The sequence below is a fragment of the Cryptomeria japonica genome, chromosome 6 (genome assembly GCF_030272615.1).
Source record: "Cryptomeria japonica chromosome 6, Sugi_1.0, whole genome shotgun sequence".
Lineage (NCBI taxonomy): Eukaryota > Viridiplantae > Streptophyta > Pinopsida > Cupressales > Cupressaceae > Cryptomeria > Cryptomeria japonica.
Window position 1 is genome coordinate 574,177,270 of NC_081410.1, and position 21,419 is coordinate 574,198,688.

Below are 21,419 nucleotides of genomic sequence, written 5' to 3' on the forward strand. Positions count from 1 at the left end.
ATATGATAAAATATTACCAAATTATCCTAGCATGATATACTATCCTAGCATGAATATCGTATGATATTAAAATATTCCTAAATGCTATGATGATACTCTAACAAATAGAGGCTAAAATTCTTAGTAAATTAGACTATAATGTAGATGCACAAAGACTTGGTTTCTTTTTTGAAAATGAGGAATGAGAGCTCTGTTTATAGGGAAAATAGGACAATGAATGGTTAAGATTGAATAATCTTAACAAGGGCTAGGATTTAAAGTTAATTAATCCATGTTTACAATTATCACTAATTAAATGGTGACAATTGTCAACAAGAGGTTTCTTGAGAGGAGATGTAAGAGGCATTAAATGCCTGGGAAGACATGAAGGTTACCCTAGGAGGTAAGGGTTAAGGTTAGATTAGGGTTATCCAATGGACAAAGCTTTTACCTAAGGGGTAAACTCTTGTGCAAGGGTTAATAGGATAACCAAGGTTAAAGCCATGAATGGTTGATGAGACCCTTGGCTTATATGAGGGTTAAGTTAGAGAGAAAGTCTCTAACTGTAATGCCCATACCCTAGTCGGACTTTTAAAACCCGTTTAACCTTGACTGACTTCCTAGGTGGCATTCTCGAATGGTAGATTAACCGATATGCAATGTGTAGTTTAGATAATATAAATAAACTGAGCATACTTATTATTGTGTTTTTTTGCATCGATTCACGTGTAAATGCAATTGTTCCTAACCCTTGTGATAAATCTTGAGCTAACATCTTCATTGAATATGTATTTGTATATGCATGCTTGTATGAATTCATGGGTGCAGGAGATTTCAGGTACAACACCGCTTAGGGCAAGGTTCATCTCCTTTGGAATTTGCAAGGTTGAGTATGCTCGTTCATCTTTTGAATTCGGATTTAGTGGTCATATAACTCTCGTCTTGCCTTAGCCATGGTTAGGTGAGCATCGTGTGTGGATTCGTGGGCTTGCTCTTCAATGGGATGCGTGTCGAGTGATTTGGAGGACTTCCTCGATTTGCGTGCCATGCGCGAGGTAAGTGAGGTTTGTGATCCTAAGTATTAAATTTAAATTTATGAGTAGACGAGCGCATTAGAAATTTAGAAATTTAAATGGGTAACTTCTTCTATATGATTAATCACTAATTTAAGAGATTGCTTTAAATTGTTATTGTAGCAAGCTTAAGGTGTTTAACTGAGGTTAGTGTGCCCATTTACGCATTTGTAACTTTTATGCATTTGTAGTTGAGAAATTTGAATAAACAAGACTCTTGCATTAGATTAGTCATTTATTTAAAAATGTCGCTTTATTAAGTTATAGCGAGTTAATTTAATAGTTAATTTTAATAACTACGATTTTAATAAATTATGCATTTTAGAAAGGAAAATTTTTTAAGTCGTTTGGGAGATAGTAATAAATTACTCATTTTCGCATTTTGGAAGAAAAGGGATAAATTATTATTATTTAAACGAAAATTATTTCCTTTTTACTTATATAGTTGACATAGTATAAAAAGATTGATTCTTAGAAAATTTAAATTTAAATTAAAACGCCTTACCCGGTAAGTAGTCCCAAAATATAAATGTAGGCCTAAATCGATATTAAGAAATAAAAAATTTAAAACTCAATAAGAAAAAGAAGCATTTTAATTTTAATAAGGGAAAACAAATAAGATTAATAAGTAATGGAAAGAAATGACTTCCATTTGGGGACTTTCAATCATTTTATTTTTAAAAATAAATACCTAATTTCGAAATTGAAATTAGGGCAAAAATTAGGGCTTTCTTTTTAATCTTGTTTGGTAAGCATTTTGGGGGTCTTCTTGGCCTTTGGTTTTTTTTGGAAAAACATGGTTCTTGCAAGGGAGTTTGGGGATTTTGGAGAGAAATGAGGAATGAGAACAGCTGATTTGGGAGCTCATCTTCATCAAAATCCCTTCCTGGAAAGCGTTTGGAGGTAAGAAATTTTGATCTCCCCTTTTGTTTTTTTGTTATGCCCTCCATGAAATGCTGGAAAAACAGAGAGGGTTGCTACCCATGAATGGTTATTAAGATTCAGTTTTTCAGTTGGTTGTTGCTATGAAAATTCTGGAAAAATGTATTGATTATGAGTTTCTTGCAAAATAGGAGGTTTGTTTTTGGAATGTGAGTTTCTTCAAATAATAAACAAATAAAGAGGTTGCTGGAAAACGTTTTTCTTTAACCCCTGTCTGTGAGACTGAGTTAAGCTTCTGGAAACTGTTATATTTTTATGACTGTTTTTTTTTCTGTTTTTACCATAACAAATTTTATTTTAAAAACAAAAAAAAAAATTAAAAAAAAAAAGGGTTTTATTGCCTCCCACGACATTGCTACCAGTTGGTAGCGATCTGCTACCAAATGGTAGCAGCGCTACCTTTGGTAGCGTCCTGCTACCATTTGGTAGCAGTGCTACCAAAAGGTAGCTAGGCTGCCAAGGATGGGGGAGGGCCCACGTGGATGTCCACGTGGGTACCCTCTCCCCTCTTTTCTTTTTTGAAATTTAAAAAAAAAACAGTTTGTGTTATTTGTTTTATTTAATTATTATTATTTTATTTTATATAATTTGTTTTTTTTAAAAAAAGGGGGTTCAGTTTAATGGATTTTTAATTAATAATTGTGTATTATTTTATATAATATGTTTAGAAGAAAAAAAAAAGGAGATATATGCATGTCTCATGAAAAGAAGAATTCAGATTTATTTAGTGAACTAAAAAAAAAAAAAAATTAGTATAAGGGATTTACTTTTAATTCCTTGATAATATTCAATTTTAAATTCAATTCTTATACTATTAATTTTGGATTATAAATTAATATATATTTGGACTTTAGGGAATCAACTTTAGTAAACCCATACTTGAATACAAGTTTGCTTTTAAATTTCATATTGGTTTCAGCATACTCAAGTTCACTCTTATCTTTTTTTACATGGTCTAAATAGTCATGGTGGACTAATACGAATTTTTGAATAAAAGTTAAATTATCAAATCCGTAAACTTGTTCGACATTAATGGTTAGACAAATATGGTAAACGAACACCTCTTTCGGATTATGCTCATGTAGGTTTAAATTTTCTATAATAGAATTTGGTTATGGAATGGCAAGACTTGTCATGATAGTGGATGGTTATAAGTCGGTTAAACCCCCTTAGTTAGGCTACCGTCAAACAATAGAATTTTGGTTTGTTTGTCTTCTTGGTTATGTTTTAATTTGACCCGTTTTAAAAAGGAATCACTATGTAATAAACTAACGAGGTAGAGGTGGAATGGTGTATGTGTTCGCCTAAAAGGCAAGATTGTAAAGACATGTAATTATGTAACCTTAACTATAATAAATACCAAAAGGGTCTTGCAGTTGAGCAGACCCAGAGATGTAGCCCATCTGGGGTGAACTCCGAGATCATATTCTGTGTCATGCGATGTTTATAGCGTACTTTGTTTTATGTTTTAAATTATCTTGAATGGTTGTATTTTTGCAAAGTGTATGGTGTAAATTAAATAAATTCAAATTTAAATGTATAACATTTTTCATATGGGTAAACGTAGTTATTCAAGATCATAAAACGTTGGGAATTATGAATAGGGCATGGTATTTAAATATTGAAATTAAAGTGTGGAAAAAAAAAAGTAAATTGGTAATGTTAATTTGAATTGTAATAGTGGAAGAAATCTAGACAGAATTACTTCATTGGATTAATTGTTAAAAAGTATGTTAATTGGAATGAATGTAAAGAGGGGAAAACAAAGTTAAAAAAAAATTATGCCACAATTCCTAGATTGAAATTTAAAAGAAGAACATCATAGAAATATCTATCCTTCTACCTTAGTAAATGAATCACGCCATGTCAGTTATGTTTCATTACATTGGATAAAATTTGTTAAGTTATTTCACGTTTCAATCATGACCAATAATCCTCACCGGATTAAATTGTTAATCGTGTGGACTCAATCAAATATTCATGTTGTATATTGAACGAATATACTTAGTAATTTATGATGTAATTTTGAATCATTAATCCTCACCAGATCATTTCTGTAACCGGGTGAACCCAACTAGAAAACCCATTTGTTAATCTTTTTAAAAGGAATCCCTCATGTTGCTAAGATTGAACTAGAAGGGGAAACGTCATGATAATTATGTTTCATTATATTGGGTATAGTGGTTTGGTTAAGTACGTTTAATCTTAACAAATCAACCTTACCGAAGTAAAACTTGATAATTGGTGTAACTCAACTAGTCCACCCTAATTATAATCTCAACAAATGAATTTCTTATGATATGTTAAAGATGAATTGAAAAAGAAGGGATTCAATTAGTTGTTGATACATTAAATCTAATAAAAGAATCTCTCTCACATTATTTTCATTTAACAAAAAAATATGCAATAAGATAATTGTAATTCAATCCTAATGGAAGAGCATCTCTTGAAATTTATACTTTAACCTTGAAATGATGAACATCATCTAGTTAACGATACTTTGAAAGGGAGGATGCTCTCGTGTGTTCTCATGCATATCCACCTTATTGAAATTAGTCCATTTAATTGCATTATTAAAACTTCAGATGAATTCCCTGTCTACGCACATTTTATCTTCATTTAAGGACTGCATCTCATTAGTTGGTTATGTATGAAACCAAACGAAGGGACTTCACTCAATTAATGGTGGTTAATCCTTAAGAAATAAATTTCTCTCATTAACCATGCTTTTAATATAAAAAAAAGGAGATAACAAATGTGGGTGAATATTTTAAAATCAAATGATGAAACCCTCGCTTTACTAATCATAGTTTAACCTTGAATGAATGAACCTCATTAGGCATATTCTTAAAACATTAAAGGATGAAATCAATTGTGAATGGATACCACAACCCAAGGAATGGAATTCATGAACCCATTTTGGGGGCCTCTTAAAGTAATTATGAATTAAAGTGCGATGGATAAATAATCTCCTCAATGGCCTCCTAACCATCGAAGTAATTGAACGCCTCCTAAAGATATAAGGTGTTAAACCATTGAACACATATTTAATCAAGGACTATGCATTACCTCGTAATTAAGTTATCCAGTTTAATGGATCTAATGACGCAAGTTGAGTTAGGTGTAAGGTTGTGTAATCGCGTTAGGAAACTCCTTAGGATTGGCTGAGCCTTCCGCTGTGATATCTAAGTTGACAGATAACTCTAATGTATCTTAATGTTTTGTCTAATTATGAACTGAGACAACTTCAACTATCCTAACGTTGTAACGTTTCATTAACGCACTTAATTATATTTAAAAATAAAAATAAAAAAATTTACACTCTATTTGAGTGTTTTTAATTTAAACCCATAGGGGTTTCCTGGCGGGGCATTACACTAACCATGCAAGAAGATTGAGTTAACCATAAATGGTTATGTAGACTTTGAGGATTAAATTGTTGAAGACATAAAGCCTTTAATGCATTTCAAAGACTTTGGAGGCTTTGAGAAGTGACTTCCCTTTGCTAAGAAATGTGACAATAATTAGGAGATGAATTAGGCTAAATTGGAAGTGATTAGAAGAATCTAGAAAGGTTTAGGAGACAAGTGGGAGATGTAAGAAAATGCAAGTGGATGAGGGAAAATGATTTTAATTAAAATAAAATTACTTCATTTCAACTAAAATAGATGCAACTTGCATGTTGCATGCAACCTAACTTGAAAAAAATGGCTCTGCAAAATATCGCTGAAAGGAGCAGGTGAAATAAATTTTTGGAAAAATGCGACAATGGGGTTCCTTCAACATCTGGAAGGGGTCCCCCTCTGCTGGACAGCACATGGCAAGTTGTGAAAAATAGAAAAACCATTAACGCAGAAAGGAGGATGGAAAGAATGTTGAACCAGGTTTGGGCAGTTCCTATCACTACACGAATTCCACCCTTTGCCACTAATGCGAACAGGGTGTCGTTAGGGTTTAAGGTGAACAATGATTGGCCTCAACACGGCCCGCAAAGAAGCCAGGCAGAGGGTTATCTAAAACCGACCAGAATTGGGGAACCCACATCGCAGAAATTTTCCAAATCTAAAAACAATTATGCAGTACAGAAAATATGGAAAGAACTGAAAATGCAGGGTAATAAACAGGTCAAGATAAATTCAAAACACCCTAGGATGGAGCCCATCAAAATCCTAACTCCGGATACCACTATGGAGCTAAGGAGTTACTGTGCTAAGCACGGATTATTTGCCAAATGGGAAGGCCGTGGGCAATCTTCCTCAGAAATAGCTGACTGGTGGAGAAAAAAATTCTGCGGCCAAGTAAGTATAACAGCCCTAACTAATAAATACATCTTTATTGAATGCTATGAAGAATCATTGAAAATTAGAATGCTCGAAGGAGAACAAGTGTTTTATAAGCGAATGAATTTTAGATTTTTAGATTGGAAACCTAAATTTGATTCGGACAGACACGAATTCAGCACAGAATCTAGATGGATAATCATACAAAACATTCTAGTAGAGCTAATGCATGTTAAGATTTTGATGGAAATAGGCAATAGCTTAGGTAGTTTTGTAGCCCTAGAAAAAAATTGGACAGACAACTCTGACATTAAAATTCTAATAGATATGGAAAGAAACAATAAGGATTTAAGAAGCATATCCATTAATACGATGGACAGGAACTATAATTTAAATCCAAAATGGTTTAATGGCAAGATATCAGAAGAAATATGGGCCATAAACACTAATGTCAGAAAAACTCAGGTCAAGAAAACAAAAAAGGCTAAAAAACCAGATAACAAGGTCGACATTCAATTTAACGATGAAATAGGTGGATTCATCATCACAAATACACAATGTGGTGAAAAACTGGGGCTGCAAGCTTGCTCCCAAAGCATCAAATCTATCAATAATAAGCAGATCCATGCATCGCCTGAAAAAGAAATCCAAAAGGAGCTGCATGAGGTCATTGACAGCCTGATGCAAAAATTTGCAGAAGAGATAGCAGATGAAATGTTGAAGAAAGATAAGATAGTAGAAAACACATGCCATTCAAATGGACATATTCACGTGGTAGAAAACCCTCAAACAAAGGAAATTGAAAATAATGATGTAGAAGGGGTTCCAGAGATACAAAACATGGAGGACCTATCCCCTGTGGTAAAAGGAATGAACGAAGAGGAAGAAAGAAACTTTATAATCAAGGAATTAATGAATATACAAGAGGAGGAAAGATCGGGGGATGCAAACACAAACTTGGGAGAGCTACCCAATAAAGGTATTATGATGGTAGATGGAGATAAAGAGAACCTAGACTGTGGTAAACTCAGCAGCAATAAAAGGGGGCAAAAATCTTTTTTAGACAAAATGAGAATGGATGGGGAAGAGGAGGGGCAAACCAAAATAACAAACCTATTCAGCCCAATAAAGAACCCGACATCCCCCAACCTAAACTAAAAATACTAACATGGAATGTAAGGGGTCTGGGAGCCCCTAGTAAGCAACGCTTAATTAAGCATAGCTTAAAAAGAACTGACATGGATATAATAATGATACAAGAAACAAAACTAAACAGAGCAGACATGGCACAATTTAGTAAAAATCTATATCAATGGCAGATGGAGGCAACAGATTCCATTGGGGCGTCGGGAGGATTAGCATTACTATGGAAGAAAAATACAATAACGTATACTAGTTATGTCAAAATGCAGCATTGGATGGCAGGAAAAGTTAAAGCAATCAATAGAGATACAGAATTCATCATCATCAATGTTTATGGCCCAATAACCACGGAAAAAAAAAAGCAGTTTGGTTAGAAATTAATCATTTTTTAACAAATCAAAAGGCTCCTCACTGCATTATAGGGGGAGACTTCAACACTATTTTATATCAATCTGAGAAAAGTGGAGGTGCCAAGACAATTAGACAATCGCAAAAAGACTTCATGGAATGGGTAAATAACAATTACTTGCTAGAAATAAAAACTGATAAGAATGCACACAAATGGAATAATAGGAGGTCTGGCATTTCTAATATATCAGAAATACTGGATAGATTCTTCTTTAAAGGGGACCTAAGCTCCTTTCAAGTCGAGATGAAGGCCTCGGTTCTCCCATGGTCAGGATCAGATCATTTTCCAGTATTGCTGGAACTTATGGGGGAACTGAAAATCAGTAGGAGACCTTTTAAATTCGAAAATATGTGGCTCATGCATGAAGATTTCCTACCAAATATACAAAAATGGAGGACTGAATGTAATATCCAAGGTTCTAAAATGTTCCAAATAACCTTGAAACTAAAAGAAATAAAACATAAATTATTAGTCTGGAACAAGAAAAGATTCAAAAATATCTTCGAAGAAAAATTAAGAATTGAAAAAGAAATGGATGAAGTAAATATAGAAGTCATTATGCATGGAATGGATCAACTTTTATATAATACAGAGAAAAGGCTTCTAAAGGAATATGAAGATATCTTAACCAAGGAAGAAATCTTTTGGAAGCAAAAATCTAGAGAAGTATGGCTAAGTGAAGGGGATAATAATACAAAAAATTTTCATAATAGCGTTAAAGTGAGGAGAGCTAAAAATAGAATCACACAAATTGCTAATGAAGAAAACCAGATTATCACAGATCCAAAGATGATTGTGGAAGACGCTACCCAATACTTTAGAAACATACTGAATAACTGGGAACATTCAGACCTGACGCACAGTCAGGACTTGGTTAAAAACATATCGAAATTATTATCAAAGGAGGATAATCAGATGTTAAATGCCAAAATCACTAAGGAAGAGGTAAAGTATGCTCTATCCCAATTTTCAGGGGATAAGGCTCCTGGACCAGATGGTTTCTTGGCTAACTTTTATCAGAAATGCTGGCATATCATAGGTGATGAGGTATCAAAGGCATTAGAAGCTGCTAGAAATGCTTGCAAATTTCTGAAAGAAATAAATAGTACATTTTTAGCTCTTTTACCCAAGAAAGAAAATCCATCCAAATGGGAGGAATTTAGACCCATATCCTTATGCAACATGACATATAAAATGTTAACAAAAATCATGGCCAATAGATTGAAAAAATTATTACTAGTTATCATCTCAGAGGAACAAACAGGCTTTGTTCCAAATAGGTCAATTTTAGATGGGATAATCATTGTTCAAGAGGTGATTCATTCCATACATAACCAAAAACAACCTAATATGTTAATTAAACTTGATATCAAAAAAGCCTATGATAAAGTGGACTGGTACTTCCTCTGCAACTACATGAAAGCCTTTGGCTTCAACAAGCAATGGATCAATTGGGTGTATAGATGCATTTCAAGCCCTCGATACTCAGTCTTGATAAATGGAAAACTGGAGGGGTATTTTGGAGCAACAAGGGGCCTGAGACAAGGGGATCTGATTTCCCCTTTTCTATTCATCATAATGTCTGAAGCTTTAGGAAGGGCCCTTAATGCTTCTAGAATTCAAGGTAGGTTGCAAGGTATTCAGATAACGACAGGGGTAGAACCTTGCACACATCAACAATTTGCAGATGATACAATGATTCTAGGAAGAAGCAATCTCAAAGAAGCTAAGGAAATTAAGAGAATTATATTGTCATACGGGAAAGCTTTCGGAGAATTAGTAAATAACCAAAAATCTGAAATCTTCTACTTTAATACACCTATACATGAACAGATAAACATAACAAACTGGCTAGGATATAAGATTGGACAGTTACCATTCTCATATTTAGGAATACCCATTGACAAAGGAATAAGATCAACCAAGCTATGGGATCAACTCATTGATCACATCAAAAAAAGATTGTCATCATGGTGGGGCCTATGGTTGACAGGGGCAGCAAGATTGACATTGATCAAATCAGTCTTATCGGCAGTACCAATCTACATGCTTTCGTGCATTCCCTTATCAAAAGGGGTATATAAAAACATATCCCAATTCATCAGGAATTTCTATTGGCAAGGCATGGAGGATAAAAAAAAAATAAAACTAATTGCTTGGGATAAAATTTGTAGGGAAAAGTGTGATGGGGGTACGGGTATAAGGAACTTGAAATGGTAGAACAAGGCCTTAGGGGCAAAATTGATCTGGAAAATATACGGTTCATCCGAAGCCAAATGGGCAAAAATTTTGATAAATAAATACCTAACAACTAATCAAAAAGAAGCAATATTTAGGGAAAAACATCTGCCAAAAGGCTCAATAATATGGAACTTCATCAAAGAATGTAGATCCGTTATAACAAAACATCTGACTTGGGATATCCACAATGGCAAATTGGCCTTGTTTTGGGAAGACTCATGGGGGGACCAACCTCCAATAGATATATTGATGGATATGTCTGAAATCAAACAACAGATGAAGAATCTCTGGGGAAATTATGTTAAAGACTATATAACCCTTGAACCAAATTCAGCATTAGGATGGAAATGGAAAAACATGAGTACATTTATGCCTGAAAACAAATCCCAGGAACTTCAAAGGATTCTGGCTCTTAGAATGATCTCCATCAGAGAAGGGGAAGATAAATTAATATGGTCAGGCTCTAAGGACGGACAATATAATTGTAGGGATAGCTTTAAAAGAATATATAAAGAGGTAAAAGTAAGCAAAGACCACATCCCAACTATTCTATGCTGGAACAAATTTTGCCTTCCCAAAGCAGGCTTCTTTACTTGGGCTGCAATTCAAAAGAAAGTACTTACTACTGAACAATTCAAGAGCAGGGGATATGAAGGACCATCGATTTGTATATTATGTAGGGAAGATGAGGAAACAAGTGACCATATTTTCATGACATGCAAGTTTACTCAAAACTGCTGGTACTGGTTAATGGCACAGTTAGGATGGTCGGGAGCTATTAGCTCTTCCCTGATAGAATGGTGTTCATATTGGCCAATTGTCATGAGCAACAGTCTCTTTCATAATCTATGGATCTGTAGTCCATCCATTCTAGTCTGGGAAGTCTGGAAAGAAAGAAATAGAAGAATATTTCAAGAAAAGGAAATGCAGGTAGAAAAACTAATAATAAGGATAGAAGTTGCAATTACTGAAACAGTTAATAGTAAGAACATATGTTTTCCATCATATGGGAAATCATTCACTGAATGGGATAATTTCATTAGAAAACAGTGGAATGGAATAAAAATACCCCCCTTTTATGGTAAAAAAGGAATTGATAAGGAAAAGATTAGGAAAGCTTGTAAATGGCAACCACCAAAGCCGGGTTGGTTCAAATTAAATTTTGATGGTGCATCCAGAGGTAACCCTGGAATAGCAGGGGTAGGATGTATAATTCACTCAGGTAAAGGAAAATGCATGGGATCTAAGGCCATGCACTTAGGAAAAGTCACCAACAACACTGCTGAACTCCTAAGTCTAATAGAAGGATTGATTATGTGTAAAGAATTAGGAATATCCAAGTTGGAAATTGAAGGCGACTCAGCAATAATTATCAATGCAATTAGGAATAAAGGAATGCCTAATTGGAAGCTCAAGGGCATACTTGACAGAGCATTAGAGTTGCTTAACAATTTCACAGATTACACTATTAATCATATTTATAGAGAGGCAAACTTGGCAGCTGATGAGTTAGCTAATTTAGGGGCAGATGGAACAAACAAGAAAACTATAAATAATTAAGAATCCATTCATAAAGTATAATATGGACACACATAAATTTGAAAATCACATATACACCTTTTAAAATGTGGAGTATGCTCTAGATACTTCTATATATATATATGCAAGATTTATATATATATATATATATATAAACATATATATACTACCAGAGATATCTATACATGAGCACATATATACAGAAATCATGATAGATATGTATATATACATATATAAATATTTATAACATATATATGTTTACATATATATCTATGTATGGGAGCAAATGTATAAATACCCTGATAGATATGTATATATATATGCTTATATATGTATTAAATATACATATATAGATATAGATAAGTATATGGAAACATACTAGGGGAAGACTTAGCATTAGATTATATATGTTTAACTGGTATTATTAAAATCGCAAATAGGTCTGGAATATAATAGACTCTATCTATAGAATTTTGTCCTGACTGGTAGATATGTTTAGGGTTTTTTGGTATTGTCATAAATAGACAGACATATATAGCAATTGAAGAATGGGGTTTACATATTATGGAATATATTTCATTTTTAAAAAAAATGAGCAGGGACATTCTAATGAAATTACATGAAGTGCTCTTTTTGAAGCAGAGTTTAATATTAAGCTCTCACAGCTGTGAGGATCCTGGAAATGGGCAGTATCAGGGGGGAGGCGGGTTTGCGAATTTACAACACTCACAACAGCCATGGCTTTGACAAAACAGGTAAAATGAAAGATGAAATATGAGCTAACAAAATAAAGCTAGAATGAAATTCTCCTTAATACAGTTTGTCTATTTAATTTTAGTCTGAAAAAGGAGTTTCAGAATGGATGGAAAGATGGTATTAATATACATTTGCATTTATATATATATGCATAAGATTATATATATATGAGTGCAAATGTATGGCCTCTGGATGACCTAGGGGTAATTAACAATATCAACTAAGGATAGGCTTGATGAAGATATAGATTGTGATAACGGAATTTTAAATAGCTGACAATTTTGGGCCCTAGAATCTTTGTTTTATGTTTCTATTTTTTATATAGTACTGTATGGCCTCAAAATGGAAAAGAAACGATAAACAGGGAAGAGGAACACTCCTTATTCAGAAGTAAACAATATTATTCCTAGGAAGTAGGAGATGATAATGTGACAGTTCAGAAAGGCTACAATATAGGATTAAGGAGAACTCAGGTAATATCTGTGAAAGAATGATTATGCTATCATGGTTTGGCATATGCTTCTCAGGTCTCTTAAATTTTGGCTCGGGACTTCCGAGGCTGTAATGGCCCTTGGAAACTAAAGTTTAACACAAAAGATCAGACTTAAGGTCAAAATTGAAAACAAATTGGGGAAAGATTAAATAATAGATAAAATTGTATGGTTACTTTCACTCTTTGACATATAGTTAAATTATATTCATGGTTAGGTTGTCAGTAGTTTTATTTCAAATTATCTGATAGTAAATTTGGGCTAATACAAGCCTAAAACTTAGAAAATTATATGGTTAAAAGATGGAATTCCGTTTTTTGTTTTCGGCAATCATATATATATATATATATATAAATATGTAGATTTCGATATATTTATATACATATATAGCATTTCAGATCTGTCTCTGTGGCACTAATCAATCTGGTTTCCATCTGGCTTATTCGAAATCAAACAATTAAATCTACAATTTTCCTACAGAACCTCAATGATTTATGTATTAAGTATATTTGGCAGACAAGCTATGGCATCTATCCACATTATAAATTATTGTAGCTTGGCTAATCTCTTAAATTGATGCTAAAATGGCAAAGGTAGTTTCAAAATAAGAGATAACCAAGCTGCAGTAATATTATTGAGGGTAGATGAAGGCAAGTATTGAAAGGATGCTTTTGTCATTTGTCATTTATCTATATAACAATGCTACTAACAGAATGGTAGGAAGGTGTGTGAAAATGTCTTTTGCAGATTCAGGATAGAGATCAGATAGCAAAGATGTAAATGCAGCAAGAAAGTCTATACGAACGAGGAATTCATAGCAGGGACAATGGCAACAAGAAATTTCATGTGTAACTTAACTCAAAGAAATGAATATGGCTTTGCCAAGAATGTATTGTCATTGTATATTCCTGAAAAAGGAATTATAAACTGAAATGTGTACTGTATTTCTGATCCAATTAGGGATCTGGGCTAGACCAGAGGTTTTCTTTCCTCCATTCTTTCCTACCGGTGCCCACACTGAATGGAGGTGTATCTTTTATTAAGATAATATATAAATTTTTTGGCTTCAGCCTTTGACCAAAAAAAAATAAAAAATAGATGCAACTTGCATAACTACAAGTGGGGGGATTTTAATAAATAAATTAGATTTATTTATTTACAAGGATCAATTTAATTAAATGTAAATTTAATTAAAAGGGGAGAAAAGGGAATTAATTAAATAAAGTGATTTATTTAATTAAAGGCTAGAAAAGGTTTAGGTGAATTTAATTAAACAAATTGAGTAATTCATTTAATCAAAATAGATGAAAATGAAGGAATTAATTAAATGGAATTTAATTAATAGGAGGAATGGAGGTAAAATAAATATTAAATATTTATTTAGGAAATTGGTCAGATTCATACGTCTACATATACAACCCGCTCTCCATGGATAGGAATGTGGAGTATCCTCCATACATCCTCAAGTGTCATAGAACTCTCCTTAGTGGGCAAATGGAATGAGAAAGTCTCTAAATGCCATCTCTCAACTAAAGTTGTAATGAGACCCCTATTGGTCGCAACCTCAGGGAGATGAAGAACATAAGTGGCAAATCAGGGTAATATCCTTAGGAATAATTTGTGTTCGTAAAGCTAGTCCACTTAGTCTAGTTTGAGGCCTGCATGAAAAACACATTAGAGCATTAGCAAAAATTATTCATTTTTATGATAAATTGGAGCAAAACAATGAAAATTTTCGTTATTCAAATGTATGTGATATAGATAAGTCTTTTGTGAAAATATTATTACTCATGTGAAAGGAAATCACCATATGGGCAACATATATGACATATGCAACACACTATAAGCATATGCGATGAAGATCAGTCCCATGCAAAATTGTTATGACTAATACGAAACATATACCAAATGTGAAAAAAAAAAAACACTCATGCAAAATATTTAGCATGCATGCGAAAAAAATGAACTACACATGCGACATGATTAAAAATTTGAGCTCTACCTTTTTTTTGGAAACATTGGACAAATAGGCAAAAATTGATCAAAATTTTGGACAAACTTACCATATTGCCTATGCTAGCTAGACACTGGTAAGATCAGACTCACTCGAACAAGTGTTGTTGTGTCCTAATGACGACCATCCTGCTCACAACGAATGCAAAAAAATCAAAAATCACAAGGAAAGCTATGAACTCAAAAGAATGCAAATGAGAAAATGACGGGTTGGATTTTCTATTTATAGCCCAAAATTAGGGTTTTTCTCCTCCAAAACAACGACGGTTCTCCTGAACTTTGAACCACTTGTAGGTTAGTCAAATAGAATCAAAATCATGTGAAACTAGAAATTATTACTCACTAGCATAGAATTGTTAAATTGGTCTCAATTCCATTATTTTTGACCAATTTTCCGAGGGGGCATATTTAGACCCTAGCGTCATCGATGCATATAGGGGCAGGAAATTTTGAAAATTTTCTTCGATACATTATCATTCCAACATTGTCTCAAAGAGGGGAAAATGTAGACACCTAAAAATGTCTCATTGCTAACACAAATTATTCATCTTAATCAATTAAATAATTCCTTAATTATTTAATTAAGCTAATTTGTATTCTTTTGAACTAATGTAATAATTACGAATCAACATTATTAATTATTCAATTTCTTCTTCTTCAATTAATCAATTAACCTCCCTTTCTTATTAATAATTAAATATTTATTATTTAATTAATTTTGAATTAATACTTTTAATTAAATAATCTTTATTATTTAATCGAATTCAATTTCTAAAAGTTAAATAATTTCTTTAAATTATTTAATTAACTAATTTATTCTTCTAATTTACCAAAATTCTAATTTCAGTAAATGTGCATTTCAATTTCATGATTCAAAATTCAAAATTCAAATCAAATGCAAAATCAAATTGAATTTCAAATAAATAATCCTACAACACATGCTAAAATCCTAACCAATCAATCAAATCATTTATCTACTCAGTTAACTCCTCAATCACATTTTCTCACTCCAAATCAACTTTTTCTAACATGTAATTAGATCAGTCATCTCCTTAGTTAACTTTGTTAACTAATCAATCCATCTAGTCATCTATTAAATCTATTCTCTTAAGAATTCAATCAAATGAGTTCCACCTCTCAATCAATCCAGTTCAACTATCAATCATCTCTTTAGCTCACTTCAGTTCCACTTCTCAACCAATCTCCTCCAAAAATTTATAAATTGAGCATCAAAATTCCATTTTCAACAATCACAAACTTTGAATTCTTGTGTGAATCTTATGTAGGTTAGCAATGCAATATCTTAGAGCCATCATAGCATAAGAAGAAGAAGAACAATGGAATAAATTTGCATCTATGCAATAGGGTGTTTTAAATTGTTTATTTAGAGCCTTATTATATTGAATGAATACTTTCATTGATGTTTTGGAATGTGTTAATTAGATAGGATTCATGATTTCCTATCATTCTAATTGGCAATGATGAATTTTAATGTAACACATAGATCACACATCATACAACAAAAACTAAGATAAAATAGTAGGGTTACAACTAGGTAACCCAATCAGCAAAACAACACAACTAAAATTAAAATAAAAAACCCTAAAAATCAAATATGGGACCAAGGCATGTGCGTAGAGGAACATTTAAAGATCTCTGTGAAGAATAAGAATGACCTTTTTTTATTTCTACAAACAATAGTCCATGAAGAATCTTTGAAAGGAGAAGCAAAAGGAAGAGTATTATCCAAGCCAATAAAAGTTGTCACAAAGTCACAAAAAGGAGCTACTAAGCCTAGGATGAGAACCTAGTAGTTAGGGTAGAGAGATTTTGGGACCAAAGAAGGGTTGTGTCCTATACTCAAGAGAATTCCAAAAGGATCTTGCAGAACATCACTAGCACACACAACCAACAAAGAATGATCAACTGAAGAAAAAACCTCGGTAGTTTGAGGAGTAGGGAAATTTATAGGAGCCATTTGGGCTAAAACATTGTGTTTCGTAGAATTAAAGGTACTAGACAAGGATGAAAAGAGTCTAACTATGAAAGAATAAGAAGGATAGTGAGATGATTCCTATATACATCATTTCACCAGGTAGGAGAAGATTGGGGAGAAGATCCAGAGGGACAAGGTGCCCCATGGCAAAGAAATGATGATATCTAAACAAGATCCCTTAGTAGTCGAAGCATTTCCTCCTTTGGAGATCTCTAATCATAAGTGAGATCTTAGTAGGAAGGGGTTTAGAGAGATCAAGATCCACTAGGATCTACATAAAGGAGGTGTGGGAGAAGAGATTAGAGTATTAGGGCCGACCTTGACAAAGCAACCTAGTTTATTACCAATAGACTTGTAAGCAACAATTCACCAAAAATATAATGGGAGGTCAGGGAGCTAGCCCCAAGTACAAGAGACATCAATAGAGTCCACCAAGGAATTAAAATATGGAATCTATGGGCATAATGATAAAGCATGAGTGTCATATTTTTAGGGGCCCATAGAGAGGACAACATACCTATCATCCGTGTTATCAAAGTAGATGAAAAAAAATCCTATGAGAGCAAGGATAGATTTCAAACTTACAAGAGAATAGAGAGTTCCAATGAGTTGACATATAGGAGTGAAGTGAAGGGAGTGATGGCCACAATTTGTTGACTCTTTCAACCAGCACAATTTTTTTGTATTAGGAAATGCGGTCAAGAACCTCCTTGCCTACATTTATTTTTGTAATCAAGGAGTTGCGTGGAAAGCATTTCATTAGAAGAACAAAAGTATCTGATGACTACTAAGAGGGGGGGGGGTGAATTAGTATACAAAAATGTACTGTAAACAAACTCTTAAACAATTTACTAGATAACTGGTACAACAATTTCACTGATAAACCGGTTAAGATAAATGAAAACCAAATAGAAAACAATGCATTCACCCACAAGAGCACAATCACCATAACACAAGATATTTGACATGGAAACCCAAATGGGAAAAACCACGGTGAGCAGAAACTCACAAGTAACTATCTGTAGAATAGAAACCAGACTGGTTAAGGTCATACAATGTTCTTCACTAGAACATATCCTATTAGGAATCTAGATCTCTGTTAGGAGATAAAACTTGTTAAAGACTACCTTGTTAGAGGATTTTAGATCCACAGTTGTGAACCACCTTGTTAGAGGATTTACAAAGGCTTTGCTGGGCCTACCTAGTTAAGGGTTTCAGACTTGTCGAAGATGTGAGTGATCTAGCTAATAGCACAATCTCCTTAATTAGATCCTTGATAGCTCATTGTTAATGCATTTCAGCATTATTTCAATCTTCAATATCTCCACATCCTAACTCTTCATACAGACTTAATCTTTTCTGCAAAGATCACACATAACCTTTTCTCTATCTCTCATACATCATACATGCAAACCCTAGACATGTTGTCCTTATAAAGGAAACTAATTTCATGTTGGTCCAATAGGATTAGACTACACATTTGGTAACACAACACAAAATCACCACCAAAGTGTCGGTGGATGATAACTCATCACACATTATAGAAATACCGGTTGGTAACTCATCACAGAGTAATACTGGTTAATACAATATACTGATTATTGGTTGTCAAAAATGAAGACTGGTAGATGGAAGTGTTCAGATCAAAATTTAACTACTGCTTGGGTCCTTTGTACCACTTGAGCTCGTCGAACTACTTGGGGTCTTCATACCGCTTGAGCTCTTCAGTCAATCTGTGACCAGTAAACATCTTTTGCGAAATACCGATAGTCTAAAGACTATACATTACTCAATACACAATATCGGTTAGAACAATTGCCCGTTGATTCATAACTCATACATCAAGAAAGTGTATGTCCATCATAAAGAAAGTGTGTGTCCATCAATGACAATCAAAACACCATCAAAATGCCAACAATCTCCCCCTTTGGTATTGATGGAAACACTTAGGAAAATTTTGACATCTAAGTGTTTTTACAATAAAAATTGCCATAATCAAAATTACTTCCCCTAAGCATATACACTAGCCCTTTTTGCAGAAATTACAATATATACTACTCCCCTAAAATGGTAACATGAAAGTACATGAATTGGTAACATTCACCAAAATTTGAAATACTACTCCCCCTTTGCCAACAATGACAAAGTAATGCAGAATAACCCCTGTTTCCTTATATATAAAAATAGAGTAAATGTTTATGACAATAAGGAATGAAACTTATCAAAAACAGATTTAAAGTCCTACATAAAAATTTTCATGGCCAATGTCCATGACTCAACTAATGAGGTAGTAACCTCACTTTCGATCTACATCTAGAATGCCAGTTCTTCCATTGCATCAATGGTACTCACCTCTTGAGTTATCGTGATGGCTTCCAGATTGAGAAAACATTTCTAAAGAATCTGCAGTCTTGGCAATACGACCAGTTGAAGCTCCTGCAAATCTCTGGTCTGGTTGCAAATTTCTGATTCCATTCTAGCAGTCTGAAGTTGATAGTGATGAATCGTTTGCCCATATGTGGTGAAGGAATCATATGGCATCTTGAAGTTGCTTATATATGTCTATAACTCCGATTAGAGTTTATCTTTTTGTTTAAGCACATCATCACAAAATAGATGGGGTTGGCAGATTTTACTCAACAGTAATTTGCCCTCATCGATAGCAACACCAATATCCTTCTACTATTTCAATAGATGAGACCGAAGCTCATTCATTTTCTTGACTAAGGTAGTGTTGAGTTCCTTTTCATGAGTCTTCTTCATAGTGGCTGAAGCAACATCTTCCAAGCATTGTACCTGGTCCTACACTACAATACAAAGAAGCTTAAGCTTGGACAAAGAGGAATCGATACTGGGGAGGTTAGTACTGGGAATTAGACTGGTAAGGGTGTTAATTGTAGTTTGAATGACATCCTATTCCTTCTTCCTCTGCAATGCTTCCGGTCTCTCTTGTGCAAGTTTTATGTTGTGAAGCATCTCAGACTCATCTGCAGATTGAAGATCAATAGAACTGGTGGTGTCAACCGGTTTGGCTTGACCACTGGTTGCCTTGGGAGTCTCTGCTTGTTTGGTTTTCTCTACTTCCTTCTCCTCTGCTACTTTTTTATTTTCCTCTTCTTTCTTCTTTTTCTCCTCTTCTTGTTTCTTCTTCAGTTCTTCCTTCTTCTTGTCTTCTTCCTGCTTTTTCTTCTCTTCCTCCGTCTTCTTCTCTTCTTCCTTTCGTTTGTCTTCTTCTTTCTTCTTCTCTTCTTCCTTCTTCTTCTCTTCTTCTTTTCTCTTCTCCTCTTCTTTCCTTTTCTCTTCTTCTTTCCTTTTCTCTTCCTCTTTCTTTTTCTCTTCCTCTTGTCTCTTGATTTCTTCTTGTCTTGCTTTTTCCGCTTGCTCTTTCTCCGCTTTCTCTTTATCAACCATTTCCTTGTCCTATTTCTCTCTCTTCTTTTTCTTTGTCTTGTTTTTCTTTCTCTACTTTTTCTCTATCAGGAGTGACATCCTCAACATCTAATGCATCCACATCAATGGGATCCATTTTCTCTATCTCTCTTTCACCTTCACTATTAAACACTTCATCCAGTTTACCTGAGGATAGGTCTGGTTCTTGTTCAGCCTTCATATTGGCCTCAGACACTTGGTGTAATCTAGCAGCAACTTTTGCATGTAGATGTGTGTCCTTCTCTGCTTCAGAAGCTCTTCCTTCTAGCAGCCTGAGTCTTCCCCTTCTCATGAAAAAGAGGCATTTTTTTAATCCATTATCTCAAATAATTCTGAATTTGAAGCATCAAGAAAATATTGTGCAAAAAATTTCTCCCTGATCTTCTATTCTTTCTCAATGGCAATGCACCATTTATTATCCAAAGAATTATATAAAGAATCAGGTGTAACTGATCTAATATTTAAGACATAAATATTTAATGATTTCTTGCTCTACTTCTTCTTTCTCACTATCAGTAAAATCATCAAAATATTCTTTTAAATCATCAAGCACTTTCCTCTTAATATTCTTAATAGTCCTCTGACAATGTGTCATTGGCTTATAAGAGGAAATATCTATATTTACCGGTGTAGAGGTTGCAAGTGCATTACCGGTAGATTTTTCTTTCTTTCTTGTTTGCCTTGTCTTCTTTGGTTGGATTTCCGGTTGAGTATCCTCTGACTCCGGTGAGCTAGTTTTGGTTTTCTGCTTCCTCTCAAAGACTTTAGTAGGAATAACCTCAGGTTTCTTCTTAGAAGGTGACCACTTGGTCACTTTTGGATTGGCAGAGGTAACTGGTGCAGATACCGATGGCACTGCTTTATCCTTTTTCTATTTTGGTTCTTCAAACAGTGTTACCCTCTCCAAATAGGTGTCAGTTCTCTTTTTCTTCCATCTAGTGGTGAGGCAAGTAGGTAGAGGCATACTCGATCAGCATGTCATTCACCACTTCATATCCCATTGGTTCAACTTCTTCCTTTATGGGTTCCACCGCTTCCATTATGCATTCATCTACCTTTATTGTGAAGCAGATGTCATCTTCATACTTCTTCACAATATCATCTGATATCCTCATTCTCAGGTTCATT